Source organism: Lissotriton helveticus, chromosome 5_1 (assembly GCF_964261635.1).
Source record: "Lissotriton helveticus chromosome 5_1, aLisHel1.1, whole genome shotgun sequence".
In the NCBI taxonomy this organism is placed as follows: Eukaryota; Metazoa; Chordata; class Amphibia; order Caudata; family Salamandridae; genus Lissotriton; species Lissotriton helveticus.
Genome location: NC_136065.1, coordinates 1,509,550,655 through 1,509,572,929, shown reverse-complemented (window position 1 = coordinate 1,509,572,929; position 22,275 = coordinate 1,509,550,655). Strand labels below are relative to the sequence as shown.

Sequence of the window (22,275 nt, the reverse complement as noted above, 5' to 3'; positions counted from 1 at the left end):
GATAACGTGAGCAGGGTGGCAAAACAGGCATCAGAAATGGCAAACAGCTACACAGGAGTTGTTCGTCCCCATCCAGTCCCCAAAGATGCCCTGGGTGCGCCAGTACCGGACAGAGGGAGTCGACCTTCCGGAGTATGGTAACCTATCTCTCGGCCATGCCTTAGGTTTGAAGCCATATTTCAAAAGAATCTGTTTCGTGTGATCCTTTTTATTACAATCAGACGCTGCCATCCTGAGAACAAACTGCAAGCAAATTGTTTATCGGGGACCTTTGAAATGCACATATTACTGGTTTGTTTTTCATTGGATTGGGCAAGGAGCTGCTTGTTTATTTTGCTTCCACCTTGTCAATATTTTGACAATTGCGTGCTTCTTTCACACGGCATCCCAATTGCCCCTGGCATACATGTCCATTGCTTTGTGTGCTCTACATAGCACCACATCTCGGGTTGCCTTTTACTACCCAACTGAGGGAAGATGTCCTTGTGTTCCTCGCTTGTATTAATGCCTGTGACACCCACTGCACATGTTCTAACTCACAGTTACTGCTTTCCAGCCCTTCATTGCCCCCTTCTTGAAGTGCCCCCTGTTGTTGTAATGCCTCCTGCCCTTAGTGTCTCCTGGAAGCAGTTCAGCCAATGGGTACACCAACTTGTGCAAGAAATAAGGCGCAAGTCCTAGGAAGCATTTGCAATGCAATAGGTCTCGCTGTTAAAGGTCAGGCTACCAACCAGATTAAAAGATCCTTAAGTATTGCCCGGCGGTGTCGCCTCCTAAACCCACAAGGTATTAATCAATGAAGAGGCAGGCGCTGGAGACTGGAAGGCAGGAAACAAGGGTTTTTATTCAGAATCTCTCCGGAGGAGAACACATCAGTTCGGACAGCAAGTATCGTCACGAGGTGCTCTACCCGCATCTCTGAGGCCTGGCCTCTTATACACAGGTTTATTGCTTTATTACATACAACACATTCTTGGTAATGCTTTGATGTACGGAAAGGATATCCTCCGAATCTCCCCTTCAGGCCCGTTCCCACACACAGTTACAGTTGAAGTCCCCACCCTGGTCACAACAGGTGATGATTATCGCGCAGCGGGACATTCCGCCAATTCACGGAATGTGGGGGGTTTGATCGGATCTCATAGGGCGGGGGCTTTGATCAACTCGAGGGTCCTTTTAATGAGGGAAGCTTCCTACTGTACGGGGGGGGGCAATAAACAGTATCCGCAGAGCTTAGGTGGTGGCCTGGGAACGAGGAAGACAAACGGGCACACAGGAAAAGGGGGTTTGCATCAAAGGGCCTGGGACCATGAAAGGAATGAAGGGAAGTGTTGCGCTGGGAACAGGATGGGGTTCCGAGGCAGAGCCGCGCTGAAGAGGGGTTTATGACCCAAGACATGTGAGAGTGGAGGGGGGGGGGGTTGTCAGCGCGCGGGGGGTTGCCTGCGAGGTCGGGAGAGAGAGAGAGACGCTGGCTATCGGCGAGGGGCAGGGAGGCCATGGCGTGCAAAATGGCTGCTGCTTACGCGTACGAATGGGCCCAAGGAGAGCAAGATGGTGCCGATAATGTTGACATTCTCAATCTAACTTTTAACAGTCCTCCCTTTTCAACATATCTAGCCAACTTGCCTACTCAATGTCAATCTTCATCAAATTCCCAACCTCGGCATCATATAATGCTCCCATGCGTTCGTTTCCAAAGTCCACGGCCTTAGGGCAAATACAGTTTGCACATAATGAACACAGGGGTGGCAGACATTGAATTCCTAAGCATAGGCCACATATTACTACTACAGGAATTAGGATAATGGTGAACAGTCTCCAGCCCCAGTTCTTAACGGTGTTCCAGAACCAACCACCAAGCGACCATTCTTCCTGTTCCTGGTGGACTTCCGAAGAGAGTCTGTGAAGATGTTCGATGGCTTTGTACACTGAGGGCGAGTTGTCCGGTATGTATGTACAGGAGCTGGACCCAATAATGCGGCATGCTCCACCACGGTCCGCAAGAACCACATCTAGGACAAGGCGGTTCTGTAGGGCCACCAAGTGGACCGCTTGGAGTTCGGCGGTGTTGTTGGCAAAGATACCAGCTGTGATATTCATTGTTGTCTCAACTGCCTGAGTCAAATGTCGGATGGCCCGGCTGTTTGCCATCGGGCCCCAAAGAGGAACAAGTCCCTTCATAGCATCGAGGAACTGTGCTCCTGTTGAGTCGGCTTGCTCAATGTCCTTGGCTCGTTTTTGCCTATGATGATTCGCTGGGGCCACATAAGTCGGAGGAAGGACGAAGGAGATGAAACAAGTGCCCTCCCAGCCTTTGGGGAGCCAGGTGTAGGCCTTTGTGCCGCAGACGAAATACATGTTTGGGGACGACACAAAGGAAGGTGGATCCGTAGTGTCCAAAGTTCGGGTAAATCGGCACGCGCTGCGGCCCACCAGCTGTGTCCCATGTCCTTCTATGCACATGTGGCCTGTGACGTTGATGACTGATAGGGCCACAGTCAGAGTGGCAGCCGTTCGTTTCCGCAGGTAGGAGAAGGTGGGTCTGGTTGGATTGTTGAACACCTGCATTTCAATTCGTTCTTTAGCAGGGATGTCCATGTGGATGGAGTCGTTGGAGGTCTGTGGGCAGAAGTGTGTCTTTGTTTTGTTTCGCCGGACCCCGTGGGAGAAAGGCGTTACGGTTCTGCTGGAGGTGGCATTGTCCTTATAGCTTTCTTGCAGGAGGATCAGCCAAGCAAGGCAGGAGCCATGAACCGAGAAGGGTGAGGGGATGAATGGTATCGAGTGTCCAGTGGCGTGGGGTAGCAACCCACAGATCCAACAGTTGGTGGCGAGATTGTGCTGGTGAAGGAGCTGTACGAAAGAGTTATTCCAAAACTCCTTTCGCCTCTCTCTGAGTTGGGGAGAGAGCGAAATCAGATAATGTTCCTTCGCGGTGATAGGCTGAGCAGTGGTCAGGAATGTCTCATGAGCAGGTGCATTTTCTTCCACAATCCAGAGTGTGGTCATGAGGAGAAAGCAAAAAAGGATTGCGATGAAGAGTGCAATTGTCTTTGAGCTGTGGAGTCTGTCTGTTCTTGGGTTTCTGTAGTGGGTATTTCCTGTTGTCCCCATCATCTTCTTATTTGGCGCTTCCATCATCTTCTTATTTGGCGCTTCCATCATCTTCTTATCTGGCGCTTCCATCATCTTCATTTTCAAGGTGCTCGGTAGTGGGCAGAACCACAGACTTAGTTTAGCTTCTCTCCAGACAACCCTTGATTGCTTTGGGTCACCGTTTTGAGATTCAACTTAGTTTGTGGTCTACTTAGCCGAAGCTCCCTCCTTTCGACGCAGGAAATACCCTTCTCTGGATGGCACAGTGGGATCAGAGAATTTGGAAAGTTCAAGTGCTTCGGTATCAGGATAGCAGGTTAGTGACGGTCGGTCCTTGTTCAGGAGCTCTTCTTGGTCGCCGATGTTTTCTGCCGTGGCCAGGGTCGGGGAGACCTTCTTACAGTGGTGCGCGTGCAGCCAATGCCTTTTCCCCTCCACACGAAGAGCCGTCCGGGTGGTGATTAACACTTGCCAGGGGCCCGTCCACCGGGGTTCCAAACTTTTCGTCCGCTGAAAGTTTCGGATCTGCGCGAAATCCCCGGGTTGGATGGCGTGACCCGGACCCCTGGAAGCATCGGGGATGGCCTGCTGCACCTGCTGATGAATGACAGACAGAGTTTCAGTCAATTTATACAGATAATCAGACATTAGGACGTCCGGGACGTCATGAATGGAAGTTGGCTTTGGTGCAGACCAGATACTCATGGGTCGGCCGAAAACAACTTCATAAGGGGTTAAGTGATGTCTGGTGGGGGTGGAACGCATCGATAGCAATGCTAGTGGGAGGGCGTCTGGCCATTTCAGACCCGTGGTAGCTACTATCTTGGCCAGTTTAAGCTTTAGTGTGGCATTGTGTCGCTCAACAAGTCCAGCGGACTGGGGGTGAAAGACTGCATGAAATTTCTGCTTGATGCCCAACCCCTTTAAGATGAACTGGATGACTTCGGCTATGAAGTGGGGGCCATTATCGCTCCATAAAATACGACAAAGGCCGTAACGGGGGAAAAACTCCTTTAATAGTACTTTTGCGGTGGCCATAGCAGTGTTGTCACGGGTTGGGTATGCTTCCACCCATTTGCTAAAGGCGCACACCACGACAAGTACATATTTCAGGCCTTGGCACCTATCTAGCTGGATGTAGTCCATTTGCAGGACCTCAAATGGGTGGTTTGGGACCCCAAATCCTCCCCGGGGCACTACAGTTCCTTTCCCGGGGTTGTGTTGCAGGCATATCAAGCATTGTTGGACCAGACGTTTGGCGGAATCTGTGATTTTATCATTGTGCCAAACTCTGGAGACAAGTTCAATCATGGGGGCTGATCCTATGTGGGCAGGGGAGTGTGCCATAGCCAGTATGGGAATTAGGTATGAATCAGGTAGCAACCATTTGTTTGTGTCTCTTGTCCGCCAGCAGCCTTCATCGTCTTTTAATCCCACCCGTGTCCATTCAGTCAACTCGTGTTGTGTGCTAGCCGTTTGAATGTCTCTAATAGTGTCTCTAGCGTCAGTCCATTTTTCTGCTTGTGACCTGGTCACGTACATACGTGTTGTCGTCCTATTTTCAGCTGTCGTTCGGGCAGTGATGTCGGCTAGCGCATTTCCCTGCCCAATGATGTCTGTCACCTTTTTGTGTGCCTGGCATTTGACGACTGCAAGCTTGTTGGGGAGAAGGACGGCCTCGATCAAGGCGGAGACTAGATCCCCGTGCAAAATGGGGGTGCCGTGTGAGGTCAAGAATCCCCTTTCCCTCCAAAGGAGCCCAAAATGGTGAACCACCCCAAAGGCATACTGGCTGTCGGTGTAAATGTTCGCTGTAGTTCCTGTTGCCAGGATGCAGGCTCGGGTCAGGGCAATCAGTTCCGCTGCCTGGGCAGATCGTTGCGTGATACGGGCTGTCTCAACTACAGTTCGGGCCGTGGTGACTGCATAGGCAGCGGAAGTGGTGCCATCGGGGAGTTTGATGCAAGAACCGTCCACCCACAGCTCTCCGTCAGGGTCAGGGAAAGCCGTGTCTCTGAGGTCAACCCTACTTCTAGTCTGTTCGTCCGTAAGAGTCACGCAGTCATGTACAGGGTGCACGTTGGGATCGTTCTCTGGCAAGGGTAACAGAGTTGCCGGGTTCAGTGTGGTGCATCTTTTCAGGGCGATATGGGGTGCAAGCAAAGTCAGTTCGTATCCAGTCAGTCGTGCACTCGTCAGATGTTGCGTCTTGGTTTGGTTCAGGAGGGTGTCGACTGCATGGGGTACCAGTACCGTGAGGGAATTCGAGAGTACGATCCCCTCACTCTGTCGGATAGAGATCGCAGCAGCAGCTACGGCTCGAAGGCAGGCAGGCAAGGCTCTGGCTACAGGGTCAAGAGTGGCAGAGAAGTAAGCGCACGGTCGTTGCTTAGGGCCAATGGCCTGGGTCTGGACAGATAAAGCGCACCCCTCCCTTTCGTGAGTGTAAAGGGAGAAGGGCTTTTTGTAATCAGGGGTACCTAGGACGGGGGCTGAACAAAGGGCATCTCGTAGTTCCGTGAAGGAGGTTTGACACTCAGGGGTCCAAGGGAGTGGGAAAGGGACGTCTTTACCTAGCAGAGAAAGCAGTGGTTTCACAACGAGGCTAAAGTTTGGTAACCACTGTCGGCAGAAGGAGGTGAGGCCTAATAGGGAGCGAACCTGCTTCTGGGTCTTAGGGACAGGAGTATCTAGAATGGTTTGGATTCGATCAGGAGTGAGTTTTCTTCCTTCTTTGGACAAAAGGTGGCCTAGGTAAGTGACCTGGGGTTGGCAGAATTGCAACTTCTTCTTGGAGACCTTGTGGCCATTTTCCGCAAGGAAGTGCAGGAGTTGAATGGTGGCTGTGACTGCTAATGGAGTGGTGTCGGCTGCTAAGAGGATGTCATCGACATATTGCACTAACACCACTCCTCCGGGTAACTGGACTTGATCTAGTTGTCTCTTGAGGGCCTGGCTGTAGATGCTAGGGCTTTCTGTGTAGCCCTGGGGTGCTCGGCAGAACCTATATGAGCGGTTTTTTAGGGTGAAGCCGAAGAGGTATCGGCTGTCTGGGTGGATGGGGATGGAAAAGAATGCATTTTTGAGGTCAATGACAGTGAAGGTGGTGGCAGTAGAAGGAATCAAAGTCAGGATGGTGGTGATGTCCGAGACCACAGGGTACTGGGGTACCACCACTTTGTTGATCTCTCGAAGGTCAATGATAAAACGGTATGCTTTCTCATCTCCCTCTCCCTGTTTCTTGATGATGGGCAAGATAGGGCTGTTGCAAACGTTGCTAACTACTTCCTCCACCACTGCGGCGTCGACTAGCGACTGAATAATTTTTACCAATGCCTTCTCGCCCTCGGGCGATATCCGATATTGTGGAAGTTTTGGGAGAGTTGCGTCTGGTCGGACAGTAATGTGCACTGGGTCGATCAACATGCGCCCTACGTCCGAATCCGTCTTGGCCCATAGATATGGAGGCAGAGTGTCAAGCAGGGATGTGTCAGTGTCGGTGATGGAAAACATGCGTCGGGGAGGGCAATGTCTAAGCAGGACAGGGTTGTCGTAAAGAAAAACTCGAACTCCGTCTTGAGAACATCTAATCGTCGCTCGGAAGTGTTTCAATAGGTCAAGTCCCATAATGGCGTCAGGGCTATTGGAGGAAAGCAAAAACGTGGTGTCAGTGGTGTTGTTTTCTACGTCAAAGAGGATCGGGGCGGACAAAGGGTTAGTGGAGGGCGTTCCATCGAAACCTGTCTATGTTATAAGTGAGCCAGACAAGGGTGCCCCCGGAATCAGTCGTTTAGATAACGCACTACGTGTTGCGCCAGTGTCTACCAGAAATGGAGACTTGGTACCCAGGACCTTAGCAGTGACGTAAGGGCCTTGCTGGTCAACATAGAGCTCGACTGGATCCCTCCCTTGCCCTTGGCAGTCCTATGCAAAGTTGTGGGTGTCATCATAGTCAGATTGCTGGTATTGGTTCTGCCTGGGTCGATCAAATGTATTTGGTCTACCTGATCTGTCGTTAGTCGTGTCATTTGGGGGCCCTCGCTGTTGTCCCTTATTTCTCGGCCCATTTGCTATGTCCTTGGGGTCTTTGTTTCTGACCATGTCCAGAAGAACTGGGCACTGGGATTTCCAATGGCCAGTCCCTTTACAGAAAGCACACTGGTCCTCTCTAATGTCTGTACGTCCACTGTGGGGAGTCGAAGTACGGTCTTGGGACTTAGGGGCGTTCGTCTGATAGTTTCCCCGGTATTGGTCTCGTCCTATAGTCACCCCTTGCAGCTGGGCTATCATCACCCTCTCTTTCAAATCCTTCTTCTTTCTCTCGGTTGCCCTATCGTTTTCATTTTTCTGATGTTCATAATATTGGGCCATCTGGAGGATAGCCGTAGGTTTGGAGGCTGCCCAACTACTCTCGCTAGCCTGCAGTTTCTGGGAGACCTCGGATGACAGACCCTTAACATAATTCTGGACAAACAGATGGTGTCCGGTTGCGGTGGTCATGTCCTGGCCGCTGTAATCGGAGAACACCGTTTCGAACCGGGAGAAGTATTCCGATACATCCTCCTGGGGTTTCTGGCGACAGGCCGTTACTATCGACCAGTCCACTTTCTTTTCTGGAATCAGGGTTTTCAATTTCTGTACGATTTTATGTGGGAGGTCTAAAATGGATTTCAAAGGCTTTTGTCCCGGTCCTCGTTGTTTATCGATTTCCTCGAATTGTGTCCAGGTATGCCCGAGCAGCTCATGGTGGTCGACTTTCCGGATTTGCTTCCACACATCAGCTGGTAGACATAACCCGAAAAACAAGTCGATGTCAGCCAGGGTCATAATCGTTGAACCTAGGGCTGTACCCAATTCAGTATAGAAGGCAGTGGGGTTTTTACGTAGGTCGGGTAGAGATTTCCGGAATGTCAGAATCTCTTGTCGGTCCCATGGCTGGTAGACCCAGTTGTACACTACTCTTCCTTTTGCATCTTGGTGGTTTGCATCATCGTGAGTCCCTGCACCTCGTGGGGGCACCCAGTAAGGGGCAGCCTCTCGTATTGGCATCATGGCGCTAGGTTGCTCAGTTTGTGGTTCGGTCGCCACGGATGTCGTGGGTTTAGTTCCCGATTCACGTTCAGTGAGGTGGCGGAAAACCTCAAGCGTACGTGTAAGGAGGTCCGTCACATCACACTCGCCCTCATCCCCGATATCGACCTTCCGGTACAGAGTCGTTAGGCTCTCGGGACCTTGGTCTCGATATCGGTCCTCGTATGCGTTCAAGACATGGTAACACAGTCGTACAGTAAAGTGTCGTCTGTGACTCCCTGTATATGATTTAAACATATCCGTGATGTACTCTTCACCTTCCTTCCTTTCTACCAGGGTTCTTACTATCTTGTCGATCCCTGTTCGCTCATCTTTGCTTAGTCTGTTTATTCTTGCGGAACCGGTCCCTCGGGTCTCAGGGTCGCCCAACGTTGCTGTTTGCAGAGTATTTGGTACAAGAGGTTCGGCCGGCACAGAGACCATGGGGGCCGAAGCTGTGGCACTACCCTCATTTGCACCTGGGGGTGGTGGGTGTTGTGCTAAGGGTTGGGAAGGGGCATATGGAGGGGGCATGTAGATGGTTGGAGGGCCTAACAGCAGATCATCGCTCGCTCGTTTTTGTCTCGAGGATAAATCAGGGTAGAGCATGGAGGGCGTTCTAACCGGGCACTGGCTTGATGTTTCCATTTCTAGTTTCTGTCTGGCTTTCTCTCTTTCCTTTATCTCTCCTTCTAGCTTTTGAGCAGCTAGGTGGGCTGCTTTTCGCAGCTCTTTTTCCAACCTACTCTCAATTTTCCTTTTTATGTTGTTCAGTTTCTTTGCGCCACATGCCGAAACTATCAAGCATGGTGGGCGTTGTCTTATTTTTACCTAGGGCTGTTTCTAGCACGTTTATTTTGTCATCATCGAAGGATCCTATCAGTGGCCACTGACTTTCTCCATTCTTTTTCGTATATTTATGCCACAGTTTGTTATAGGCTATAGCGATCAATCCATGCTTCATGAACATGTCCTTATTAGGGGTGCCTTCCGGTGGAGCCGGATGGTTCATCTCTAATAAGCGGTCCGGGCTAAACAGGCTACCGATCAGTGGGGAGAAGACCGACATGACGGCTCGCAACGAGGGACAAAAAGTCAGCACTGCCTATCTTATCACTGTGTGCAAAGACTAGACAGAATATTTCTATTCTACGTTGTTTGCAAGCAGTGAATACCTCATGAACCAATATAAAAATAAAAAAACAATTCAGTGGGGAGAATAAGTAGGCTCGCAAAGGTCTGCGTTACCTACCCTTTCACTATCTGTAAAAAGGGTGGGGAGAGGGGCTCTTTCCTGTTTGCAGACAGAGAATCTCCAGAAAACAGTCTGTGAACAATAGTTCAGTTTCAAGTAATTAATCAGTGGGGGAGAAAGATAGACACGACAGTTGCATTACCTATCCTCCACTGTTTGCAAAGGGAGAGCCTGTTGTTTCTCCGTTTGCAGACAGAGGATCTCCAAATAAATTAACAAAGAGTAATACTAGTATTTTCTGGACAATTCAAATAACCATTTCGCAATTCGTCGTGTTTACACGACCTTACCCGGACCGCATGGACAGTTTCTTGTCTTCCGAATCCAGCGCCCGATCGTCCTCTTTTCCTCGTATTCCTCGTGGCACTCCTGATGGTTCCCAGTCAGGACCGTAGATCACTCGAGAGAGGTCTGTTCGGAACCAGTGAAGTTCGGATGATCGGCTGTCAGACGAGGGTCTATCGGACAGGCGCGATCGTTGCAGTCGTTCACTCTGTCGTCAGGACCTCTCCCACTGGATCCACGAGTCACTGATGGGCCCCACGTTTGGGACGCCAATTGTTAAAGGTCAGGCTACCAACCAGATTAAAAGATCCTTAAGTATTGCCCGGCGGTGTCGCCTCCTAAACCCACAAGATATTAATCAATGAAGAGGCAGGCGCTGGAGACTGGAAGGCAGGAAACAAGGGTTTTTATTCAGAATCTCCTGAGGAGAACACATCAGTTCGGACAGCAAGTATCGTCACGAGGTGCTCTACCCGCATCTCTGAGGCCTGGCCTCTTATACACAGGTTTATTGCTTTATTACATACAACACATTCTTGGTAATGCTTTGATGTACGGAAAGGATATCCTCCGAATCTCCCCTTCAGGCCCGTTCCCACACACAGTTACAGTTGAAGTCCCCACCCTTGTCACAACAGGTGATGATTATCGCGCAGCGGGACATTCCGCCGATTCACGGAATGTGGGGGGTTTGATCGGATCTCATAGGGCGGGGGTTTTGATCAACTCGAGGGTCCTTTAATGAGGGAAGCTTCCTACTGTACGGGGGGGGGGGCAATAAACAGTATCCGCAGAGCTTAGGTGGTGGCCTGGGAACGAGGAAGACAAACGGGCACACAGGAAAAGGGGGTTTGCATCAAAGGGCCTGGGACCATGAAAGGAATGAAGGGAAGTGTCGCGCTGGGAACAGGATGGGGTTCCGAGGCAGAGCCGCGCTGAAGAGGGGTTTATGACCCAAGACATGTGAGAGTGGAGGGGGGGGTTGTCAGCGCGCGGGGGGTTGCCTGCGAGGTCGGGAGAGAGAGAGAGAGAGAGAGAGACGCTGGCTATCGGCGAGGGGCAGGGAGGCCATGGCGTGCAAAATGGCTGCTGCTTACGCGCACGAATGGGCCCAAGGAGAGCAAGATGGTGCCGATAATGTTGACATTCTCAATCTAACTTTTAACATCGCATTTGCGAGAGTTTGAGCTTTTGGCATTGTAAATGACTGCCTTTTATTTATGTGTTTTGAAAACCTGCAAGTAGTGTTTAAACACACGTACTTTGCACTTATAGTCCTCGATTACGAGATGCAAGGCTGGCAGTAACTGTCTCTTTTACTGGCAGCCTTGCTTCTCATAAGCAAGGACTATAAGTGCAAAGTGCGTATTTAATCACTACTTGCAGGTTTTCTAAATACATAAATAAAGGCATTGTCATTTACAATGCCAATAGCTCAAACTCTTGCAAATGCGAGACCTATTGCTTTGCAAATGCTTGTTTTCTGTTAGGCAGATGAAGGACAATTCCCAAAAATAGTGGAAGTCTTGGTTGCCCTACTTGGAGTGCATACATTTGTATGCACTTAAATATAGTAGGCGGACATCTGCCAACTTTTGGTAAATGTATTGCATCCTCCAACACCAGGTAACCTAAAAAAATATGTTGTTATTGCAGAGGAGCAAGCTCGCCAGAGAGAGCCACTAGTCACTATGCCAGAGCTCATTACCTGCACTCTTGTAGATCATTGTTTTGATTTTTATTCTTTTCTCTACCAATAAATCAGCTCTGTCACTTTGCTTTTCCCAGTCAGCATTCGCAGTGCCCAGGGTACCGTGGGCAGGCGTTTGAGGACCGCTCACGTGGCACTGGCACAGAGGTTCCATCAGACCAAGCTCCCTAAAATCAGAAGTCATTAAGATTGTCATCAATGTTTGACAAACTAATTCTTTTGCCAGTGCACTCATTATTAACATCTGGGTGCTGCCCCACTTGTTGTGACACAAACGGACAGGCTCAAACAAACACGAACGCCCACAAATACAATTAATCACATGCACACACTTTTTGCATAAACACAGAACATGTTTATTTGTAAATCTTTTGGTATATATTGGTCCTGAATAACAGGTGTTTTTTGCTATCCACATAAATGGAGCTCAGGATAGAGTTCAGGATGAAGAAAAGTGGAGTGGACCTGTCGGTATTCAAATACAGGCTCCTGCACATACAGGCACATGCACAGTAGCACACACCTGAGTGTACACAACTACTTGTGCAGATACAATGATGTGCTCATATGTGCACACTCTCCCATACACTCTCCTATGTACAATCAGATTGAAACAAGCACTATATTCATACTCTCATAATACAAATCTTCATGTGCACACTCTCACATACACGCAGACACTCGTGCACAAACACTCATGTAGCTAAATTAACTGAACGTTCACTGCTGCAACAAAACAGTAATCAGCAAGTCAAGTATTTCAACCCTGACCTGGCTGACTCAGCCTTCTACCTTACCAAAGATCAGTACATTGAGTAGAAGTAATGGGTAATAGTGGCTGTGCTATTTTAATCAGAAATTTGGTAAGGTATTATTAAATTGTGCCCTCTCACATGCACACAAATGTACATACACTCAATAACTTGCACTCGTGCAAACACACGCATGTACACACATCCACACACTGCACAGACTCTAACATGTAAACACACACGCATGTTCACACTCCTATGCTACTAATTCCTTAAAGCTGACTCAGATGATAATCTAACTCAAGGAGATGATGGACAGAGCGCTGAAACCTTTCAGACACTCACCCTCAGTCACAGATCAGGTTTGAATCCATCATCGTTCTTTAGCTCACTTGGCGACTCCAGTACAGACCCAACTATAAGCAAATCAGTCTTGATCCTGTGCCTCATGAGAACAGTCCAGCCTGAACTGCCTAGCCAGGTCTTCCCTGGACCGGAAACAAGCATCCTGGGACCAGTTTCGGAGTATCACCTCTCATCTGCCAGGCTAGCTTGAATCCAGTGGCAAAGTGAACAAGGGACCTACGTCTGGGCATACCCTGCCAAATTAGGGCGAACAAAGCAAACGCAAGAAGATGATAAACGGAAAGTTGAAACTGTTCAAACACTCACCCCAGTCACAGATCTGTGTTGAATCCATTGTCGCTCTTTAGCTCACTTTGCCACGTTCAGACCCAGCTATAAACAAATCAGACCTGGCTTGGCAGTTCGTGCTGGACTGTTCCCATGAGGCACAGGGTCAAGACTGATTTGCAAATGGCTTGGTCTGAACTGGGGTGGCAAAGTGAGCTAAAGAACGATGATGGGTTCAACCCAGATCTGTGATAGGGGGTGAGTGTCTGAAAAGTTTCAGCGCTCTGTCCATTATCTCCTTGTGTTTGCTCAGATGATAATCTGACTGACTGAATCCCATCTCCTTTACAAAGACAAAAGCTATTGGAGGGAGAGGAGACCCAATCACATATATTTCTTTCCTGTGACTCATGCAGGTATTGTCCTAGATGCACTGCGTGGAGCCATGGTGGTGTCACTGCCAAAGGGGCCTGCAATGCCAAGATTACACCCACAGTCTGCCCATGGCCTTTGTCACACTTGTGTACTACGCAGTCAGGGAAACAGTCATCCTGCATAGTTTAGACTTAATTTCTAATGTTCAAATAGACCTGTCAGTCACCTGGGACATCATATTCGACCTACAATAAATATTGATACAGTATTCCACCCATCCACCACCCCTTCCACCCTAAAGATACACCCCTGTTCTTAGTGATGTGCCTATTACAGTGTGCAATTAGTGAATAATTACAAGTTGCACAATTAGGCAGCACATTAGTGTAGCAGAAATGTTTTTCCCGACCACAGATTACTAATGCATTTTAAATTAAATTCAAATTTTGAATGGGTCTTTGTGTTGGCACAGAACATAAAGATATATTTCCTGTACTCCTTAAACTTGGGAACGTCTATTTTACAGGTAAGGTGAGCACTTTTCTCAGTTAACCTCTGAATTAGAAGGAGGTGATAGCAGAAGTCAAAGTTGAGTTTCAAAATCAATCTTGATTGCTAGGGCTCATTCTTAGTTTATGTTATGTGTCTATGTGCCAATCAGCGAACATAACTAATGCCTCTCTCTTTCCGCAGGAACCTTGGTGGGATCTCTGCCGCTATATTCCGTTTTCAACAATAAAAAGTCACTGTTGCAGTAAGATCGATGTAAAGGGCTCACCTTTTGAATAGACTGAAACTAGAAAGTACCACCCACCCCACTAAAGTCATCTGCCCTCGGCAACAGCTTCAAAATAGCACAATTTTGGGAAGACAAACTGTCTATGATGGCGAGCAAGATGGAGAAGTTTAAGAGCGCAGGTAAAGGATACGGTCTGAGGGCTACGTCCACGTTGTCACCAGGGGAGGAGCTGTATGTCGCTGAGCCTTTTACCTACGCCGTCAGTGAGATAGGAAGAGGACAGGTGTGTGAGTATTGTCTGTGCACCCCTGGTCACCTCCTTCAGTGCTCTCAGTGCAAGTTTGCCAAATACTGTGACAAACAGTGCCAGAGAGAAGCCTGGCCTGACCACAAGAGAGAGTGTGTATTTCTCAAGAATCCCAAATATGGCACCGGCTACCTCAGACTTGTTGGCAAAATTGTTTTTAAGATTCTTCGAAAATCTTCTTGCCCTTCAGAAGAGCTGTATTCTGTATCTGACCTTGAGTCCAATGTAGAGACAACAAGCAACAAAAATAGAATAGAGTTTGAAGTATATGGAATGCTTTTGCAACACCTTCTGAAAGATGAAATCATTTCCCAGTTGCCAGCTCACATAAAACCTTCTGACCTCTTTGCTAAACAGATCTACAATGGATTTCAAATTGAAGATCAAACACTGCAAAAAGTTGCAATCGGGCTGTATCCCAGCATGTCTCTTCTGAACCACAGTTGTGATCCAAACTGTGTTATTTTTTTTATGGGAAGAAACCTCCACCTCCGGGCGATCAAAACTATTAAAGCAGGCGATGAACTCACCATCCAATACATTGAGACCATGAGGCCAACGGAAGAACGCCAAAGCCAGCTGAGGCGCATATATTGCTTTGAGTGCGACTGCAAGCGATGTCAGACACGGGACAAGGATGACAAGATGCTGGCGGGTGACAAGCAAGCTTCAGACGAAACCAAGGCCTTGGCATCCAGAGTGCTGGAACTGCAGGAGAATAAAAAGTGGGAAGAGAGTCTGACTCTGTGCAGGGCCCAGTTAAAAAGGAACTCGGGGCGAGTTCCGGATGAGAATATCTACCAGCTTCAAATACTGCACTTTTCCATGGAAGCCTGCATGGCTCTCAATCTGCTCGACGAAGCTTTACAGACTGGCTACAGAACTCTGGCACCCTACAGACTGTATACTTCTGGACTCTCTGCAAATAGTGCCCTCAAGCTCATGCACATAGGCTTCATACTGTATGAGCAAGACAAGCAACAAGAAGCCATCAGTACACTTAAAGAGGCTTTTAAAGTTATGAACATATTTTGGGGGACAGATCATCAGATGACAAAAAATGTGCTAAAGATTCTCAAGTAATGGCTGGGCAACAAAACAAGCGCTGAACCAAACCATCAGCTATCCTTATTTTCAAGGAAAAGTTCCAACCTTGATATTTAGCAGATGTTTGTACGCAGTGTTCTTCATTAAGCTTCCTAAACATTTTGATTGCACTTTTAATTTCAAATTCATCTTACTCGCTATCCCCCTAATTCAAGACAAGGATGACCTTTTTTCTACTCCCAGATAAGAAGACCTCGGCATGCATTTATGTGCATCCAGTGTTTCACTAACTGAAGTAAAATTACATTCTCCTTCTATTATCCTGGTCCTTGTCTCGTGTGGAGTTTTATCAGTCATGTGGATTGTGTGATTTCATGTAGGGTGAGTGGCCTACAGATGAGGCCTGAGATTTCCATATATGTTACTTGTCCCTAAATAATGTCTGCAATAGTACCTGCCTGCCTCCTGAACCTCCATACAGGTGTGCTGCTTCCAAATGCAACAAATGGCGCTGAGTGAACACTGAAGGTGTTAAAGAAGACCAGAGTGGAGATCTGTGTAACTGTGAAGTTGAAGAAGTGACCCCACTAGTGCTACAAAATCTGGCAACCCAACAGCAGAGTTCTGTATCCGTGTGGAGTGAGTACAGCAACTTTCAGCTCCTCACTTGGAAGAGTGTGTGCTGGAGAGAAGGGGAGGGGAAGCAAGGTGGTCCAAAGTATCACTCAGTAGCTCTGTGCTCAAGAAGGACTGCTAAATCCAATTCAAATGATGTGCTGGCAGAGAAAGAGACTCCATTGCTTAGATCTGCTTTAGCAGGGCTGAGTAGCTCTGATCCAGGAGAAGTGTGAAGTAGTTCTTTTCTGCAGCATATACAATGTTACAGTCGGAAGATTTGTTCCTATTTCAGTTTAGGGTCACAAGGAGTGGCTGTTAGTCTCTGACAAATTTGAGACCAGCACTGTGTTGAGACAGAGTTGCAGTGAGGTTCACAGAGCAAGCAAGGTCGTGCTCCTGCAGTGTGCATGAAGCAGTAACACGAAAGAAAAATGCAGGGCAGAGTGAAAAGGACCAGTTCTGTAACATAACATTTCTCAGATACTGTTTCAGTGGAAAAGTGTGGGCCCGCAGCATTTTGCTTGCATTTGCTGTTTTTCCGTGGCCTGGACAGTTGTAACTGGCCAGCTTGAACACAGGCATCAGTGAGTACATGTGCCTTCTTCTGGTGTTCATGTTTGAATACTGAAGAGCTGCACAGCAGGTGCTGTGGAATTCCAGTCTCTACAAGTAGTCCAACTGGAAGCTAATGAGGGTCTGCTGGCATGAACTGGCCTCTTCACAGGACGCCTTTGTGTTCAGTGCTCTGTCGGGGTGCAGATGCCATTGGAGCCATGAACATACACCCAACGATACACCTACAGTTCTCGACCTGGCATTCCCTTAATTGGAATGCAGCCACATGAAAGACAGACTGGGAAACAAACCTCTTTTACCTTTCAAAAATATAGTGAGACCAACCTGTTCTGCCACTTCACTTCAAAGAAAATCTTTTTTCACTCGAGAGCAAATATTTCCTTTCCTAAATTTTAAGGAAAAGTCCTTCAACATTTTTCTGCCCCATCTATGATGTCTAGCAACATTATTAGAAGGTAAAGCTCTGTTGCTAGACAGTAGTAGATTCCAGGATCTTTGGAGTCGTGAACAGCCACTGCTTCTTTAGGATATTTTATCACTTGGTGGTCGTATTCAACTATACATATTCTGTGTTTTTTCTAGTCTAGGGGTATAGCAGCTAATCTTATTTCTGGTTTGTAGTGTATGGTTGATACTTTTGGTGGTTCAGTAGGATCAATGCTGAAGTTAAAGTAGAGTATTGTTATTGGATTTGCTGCATTGAAGAATAATCACAATGTTCGTGTTCATATGTGTGTGTGTGTGTGTATTTAAAAAGAGTCTTCTGTAGATGGGAGGTGGGGTTGGTTTACATGGCTATTTAGTAAAAATATGTGATTCCTTCATTTGAATATAGCAAGTACATGAGCGAAGATGTTCCTCCTTAATCGTGCATGAGGAGGAATTTATATGTATATGTCTTGTATTGCTCAGTGTTTTGATTATATGTTTTATACAAGTGGATACATACCGTGTAACTGTGTAGTATGATCCAATATTGCCAATTAGGCATTATGGCGACATCGTAAACCAGTAGACCAAAGGCCAATGTGTCTGTAAATATTACCAGAACCCCCAAATACCATTAATTGGGTTTGAGAGGTTGACTTTTGGGGTTTGATTGTTAATCAAATCCAGCTCATTACTGGATAATTTTTGCACCCTAGGGGTTACTGGTATTGCTGACTGGATTGAGTGGCACGAGTTGTAGGCCTCTTAAGACGCTGCGCTTTGATTTCCATTTCCATCTCTAAATACATGGTGCACTATTCTCCATGTCTAAAGATAGGATTGCACGTTAACTGCTCTCGAATTTGGCAATAGCGCGTTGGTGACACTGCACTGTGTTATTCCAACCATTTTAAAGCGATTGTGGCTTTAAAGTGCTGAGGGTTAGTGGAATGGGGTCCTCTTTAAGATGGCCGCCGCAGATATCATCCTTGCACTGTTACTCTACCATACCATGTGATGAGGGCCAGCACGTGATACGGGACACTAGGGGTGGAGCAGCGTCTAAATAAACCGGCACAGCGTGAGACTCGGAAAGCCGTGGCTGAGTGACTGAGCGTGTGTTTACCGGCAAGGGTAAGACGGACCAGCCCAGGGGTGAAGGATCTCTATGTATCTGTGTTCAGACAGATACTGGCATTTACGAGATAAGTTCGTCTTGCTGTGGGCTGAGAATATGCCGACAGTTTGGTGTATACACTTTGCGGTTGTGGCCAGTGTGTTAACGTGGCATTAATCTGCATGTGTGTAATAAGGCAGTGCCGTAGGGAGTGTTTGAGTTCGGGGATTTTTGAAATGAGGTGTACAAAGAGGGCGATATGTAGCATCTCTAAGTAGGTGTGAGAGGCAACCTGTATGTTGGGACAGATATTATAAGGGACAGCTGAGCAGCCTCCGGCGACATATCGCGATATGGGGTGTAGGTGTATTTCCTCACTTACATGTTTGTATACATGTTTTTACAGAAGCCTAGACTGTGGCGGGTTTCCATTAGGATACGTGATCTTGATGACACGGAAGTCCACCTGAGAGAGGTAGCAGGTATGCAGTAGAGATGCAACCCCCAGGGGAATATGCTGTAAACGATCTAAGTGCCACACCTTCTGACTCTTTTAACTCATGCTCTCGTTTCTGACCTGGCCGGCGGGCTATTGAAGGTCAGGACCTATTTTACAATTTCTTTATTTTACTTTTTTGTCAATTTTAAATCATCACAGGTTACAATAAGATATGAGCGGAATTTAAAAGCAGCGAACCCCTAATTGCCCCGATGAAGTTGCAAAATACACAGCAACGAAACATGTCGGCGACTTAGACTCACACAAAACTCGGTCCAACGTGAGTCTGTTTTAGTTTGGAGTACTCAAAGCCCAGAATAAAAGCAGGAGTGGCCAGTGAGTTCTGCAATTTTAACGTGTGAGATTCACTTTTTTCTTTTCTCACTGGGGTTAATGGTAAATGTGTACACTAAAAACCGCGATTGGTACTTGTTACTCGCTGTGGCACGAACACTCAGTACATGGTCTGACTGTTGTGAAGTAAAAGGATTGTGACATGGTGTTTGTCCTTTTCTTCTATGTGTCTGTGTCTTTTTCTTTCCACTTTCATGAGTGAGCTACCTATGATGATAAGTGGGTACACTGGTAATTGCTAGGCAGATAACCCCATTGGCGGTTCTACCGTGAGGTGCTCACTCTCTTTCTCCACAATTTTTTTGTGGTATGGGTGATGGTTGTTTGGCAATTTTAATTTTACCATATGTGTAATTTGACAAAGAGTGACACTTGCGCAGGAACTAAGAGCCTTGATATAATAGGGAAGGGGTAGTGACACTATTATGCACACACCTACATGGATCCTGCAGTCTATCTGAAAAATAAGAGTGTCTTGAGGGACCGACCATATTTTGGTTTGGTACTTTTTGAGTGGGGGGCGGCCTGTACCTTTGTTCCCCCTAAGACTCCAAGGGAGTTGATGAGCCTAATCCTCATAGCCCTGGCAATGATAAAACTCTTCCAAGTGGTTTTAGGCCTTTTATTATGATGATGAAGCCCATATTTCAAAGGCGCCTGTGAAATATGTTAAATATTTCATGGGTCCCTATGAAATATGAATATTTGTGCTAGTGTATTCTGTACACTATAAGCATGAAGGGAAAATGTACTTTCAATTTTCGCATGACAGAGAATGTACCTTATTGCCCATGCTTCATTGTGAATGTTCTTGCTAAGATGTTTGCAAAGTGTTACTGTGCAGGAAGACTTCTAGCATGCGTGGGAAGACAGCATGTGCAATGGTGATTGTGCTTTGGTGAGTAACCAATGTGTCCACACTACATCAACTAGCAGACGTTTTTGATGAGGTGTGAGAGACTCTCAGTATTGTAATACCCATACGCTGTTGTGTGGAGCGGTACATTCTCCAGTGGGTTGAATGCCCATATGCTAGTTGCATGGAAGGTGTAAGCTCAACCCTCTGCCCTTGTGCCCTTTGCATGAAATGTGCATAATACCCTGTCTTGTTTGCATTTGTGGTTTTTTTTTTTTTTTTTTTGGTTAAAAACTTTTATTAAGCAATCATATAAAAAGTACAAGGATGGGCCTACAACCACACGGGCTGGCCGCTAAGTCACATAGCACGACACATGAAATAAACAATCATTCCCGAGGCCAGGCCGAATCATAGAGTAAAATTGCTCCAGACAGAGGACAGGATATAACAATTTTTTTATATTAAACATAAAAATAACAAACACAAAAACAAGGCGAGTGCAGCAATCAAGTCAGCCCGAAAGGCAGAGGGGAGGACCACTAGGTAGGAGAACAAAAGTAAATCAATGAGATTCGGTAAGGCCGCGAGGGGGGGGGAAGCAGGGAGGACAGGAAAATCCTAGAACAGAATGAAAAATTTCGGGAACGTCAGCCTAAGGAGACAAGGTAACATCGGAGGTGGCAACCAAGGGAGGGGTACAGATTTCTCCACGATATGTATTCCATTGACCCCAGATTTTCGTCCACGCCCCGGGTCTGCCCCTAGCCACATAGACTGTCTTCTCTCGGAACATGGACCAGTCCATGTTATCCTCCCACACCGAAACTTCCGGGGGCCGGGATGCGCCCCAGAGCTGCGCAATGTCACGCTTCCCGACCATGTAACCCAAGGTCGCCCATCTAGTCTGGGCCACAGAGTAATCGGAGGGTTCCCACACATTCAGCAGGCATCGTCGGGCCTCAGGCCGCAGGCCAACTCCAGTCACTACAGCCATTACCGCAAGCACATCCACCCAGTAGGCTGCCACCACAGGACACTCCCAGAGTATGTTCATAAAGGTAGCGCTCATCCCGCAGCCACGCTTACATAAGCCATCCGGGGAAAAACCCATTACAACCAGACGCGGACCAGTCACATACACCCGATGGAGAATCTTAAGTTGCACCAAACGAAGACGGGCGGGAATGGCGACCTCCTTCGGAGAGGAAAGTGCCGACTGCCAATCCTCGTCATCTAATTCCAATCCATCACCGACCCACATCTCCCTGAGGCGGACCAACAAATCAGCGCGATTGTGAATCAGTTTCTTGTAGATGAGGGAGATAGTGCTGTCGGGCAAGTGTCCATCTAGTATACGATCTTCGAGGGGGGAGGACTCGGGCAGGGTCACATCAGGAGTCAGAACCGAAGCCAGGGCATGCCGGACCTGCAGATACCGGAAAAACTCTCTATCACTCAAGTCGTATTCCGCCTTAAGGGCCTGGAACGACTTCACACGACCATTCACACAAACATCACCCACCTTACAAATCCCAATCATATCCCAGCGTTCAAAGCCCTTAGTAGACCAGAGACACCCCAAACGTTCAGAAGCATAAAGCGGAGTCGCCAGCGTCAGTCGATTCTCCCATCCCAAACTCACATTCGCAGCGCGCCACAAGTTGACTGCAGCCCTGGATGGGCCCGCAAGATGGCGCCCGGCCGATCTAGAATATAGCGCTCTATTAAAGTCCCCTCCCGGCAACTGGAACCTATCCATCTCAAAGGCCGGATCCCGACCCGGCGAGTACATAGCGTGGTTAATGGCCGATAGCTGGGCCGCCCAGTAATACCTCTTGATGTCGGGGAGCGCCATGCCCCCGTCATACCAAGGGATAGTAAGTTTCGCAAGGGCGATACGTGGACGCCCGTCCCAAATCAGTTGTCTTTGTAGACTCTCGATTTCCCTAAAATAGGTAGCGGGAATGTCGTCAAAGGAATTCTGAAGTGCGTAGAGGAACCGCGGCAAGGACATCATTTTAAAAAGAGCTGCCCTACCCAGAGGAGATAGGGGTAGCTTACGCCAACGGGCCACATCCAGTCGCAATCGAAGAAGCGGGGGGAGGAGATTACGCTCAAACCGGAGGGAGGGGTCCAGAGTGATAAAAATCCCCAAATACTTGAAGCCAGACTGGACCACCTGGATAGGAAATCTGGCCGGCAAAGGGGGCAAAACACCCGAAAGAACATACACACAGGACTTAGCCCAATTAATAACAAGGCCCGAGTTAGCACCGAACGAAGTAAGAACATCAAATAAGACATTCAAAGATTTACGCGGGGACGTAAGATATAGAAGAATGTCGTCCGCGTAAAGAGAGACGCGGTCTTCAAAGTCCGGTGACCAACGGATCCCTTTGAGTGAAGGTTCCCACCGAAGCCACGCAGCTAAAGGTTCCAAGGCCAGCGCGAAAAGCAATGGAGACAAGGGGCAACCCTGACGGGTCCCTCTACCAAGGCAGAAGGGGACAGAAACTCTACCGTTCACCACTACTTGCGCTAAGGGTTCAA

At 47.9% G+C, this 22,275-nt stretch overlaps 1 pseudogene across 2 annotated transcripts in view; it reads left to right on the top strand.

Moving 5' to 3' along the window:
• The window catches only part of LOC144755514 (histone-lysine N-methyltransferase SMYD3 pseudogene), a 72,909-nt pseudogene extending 54,048 nt beyond the window's left edge, over nucleotides 1-18,861 (top strand). Inside the window, exon 2 of one of the 2 annotated variants that reach the window (XR_013594917.1) lies at nucleotides 13,874-18,861. The product of XR_013594917.1 is annotated as a histone-lysine N-methyltransferase SMYD3 pseudogene, transcript variant X1 (transcript). The remainder of the gene's footprint in view (nucleotides 1-13,873) is intronic. The other variant, XR_013594918.1, reaches the window with a different exon arrangement.
• Nucleotides 18,862-22,275: the final 3,414 nt, after the last annotated feature.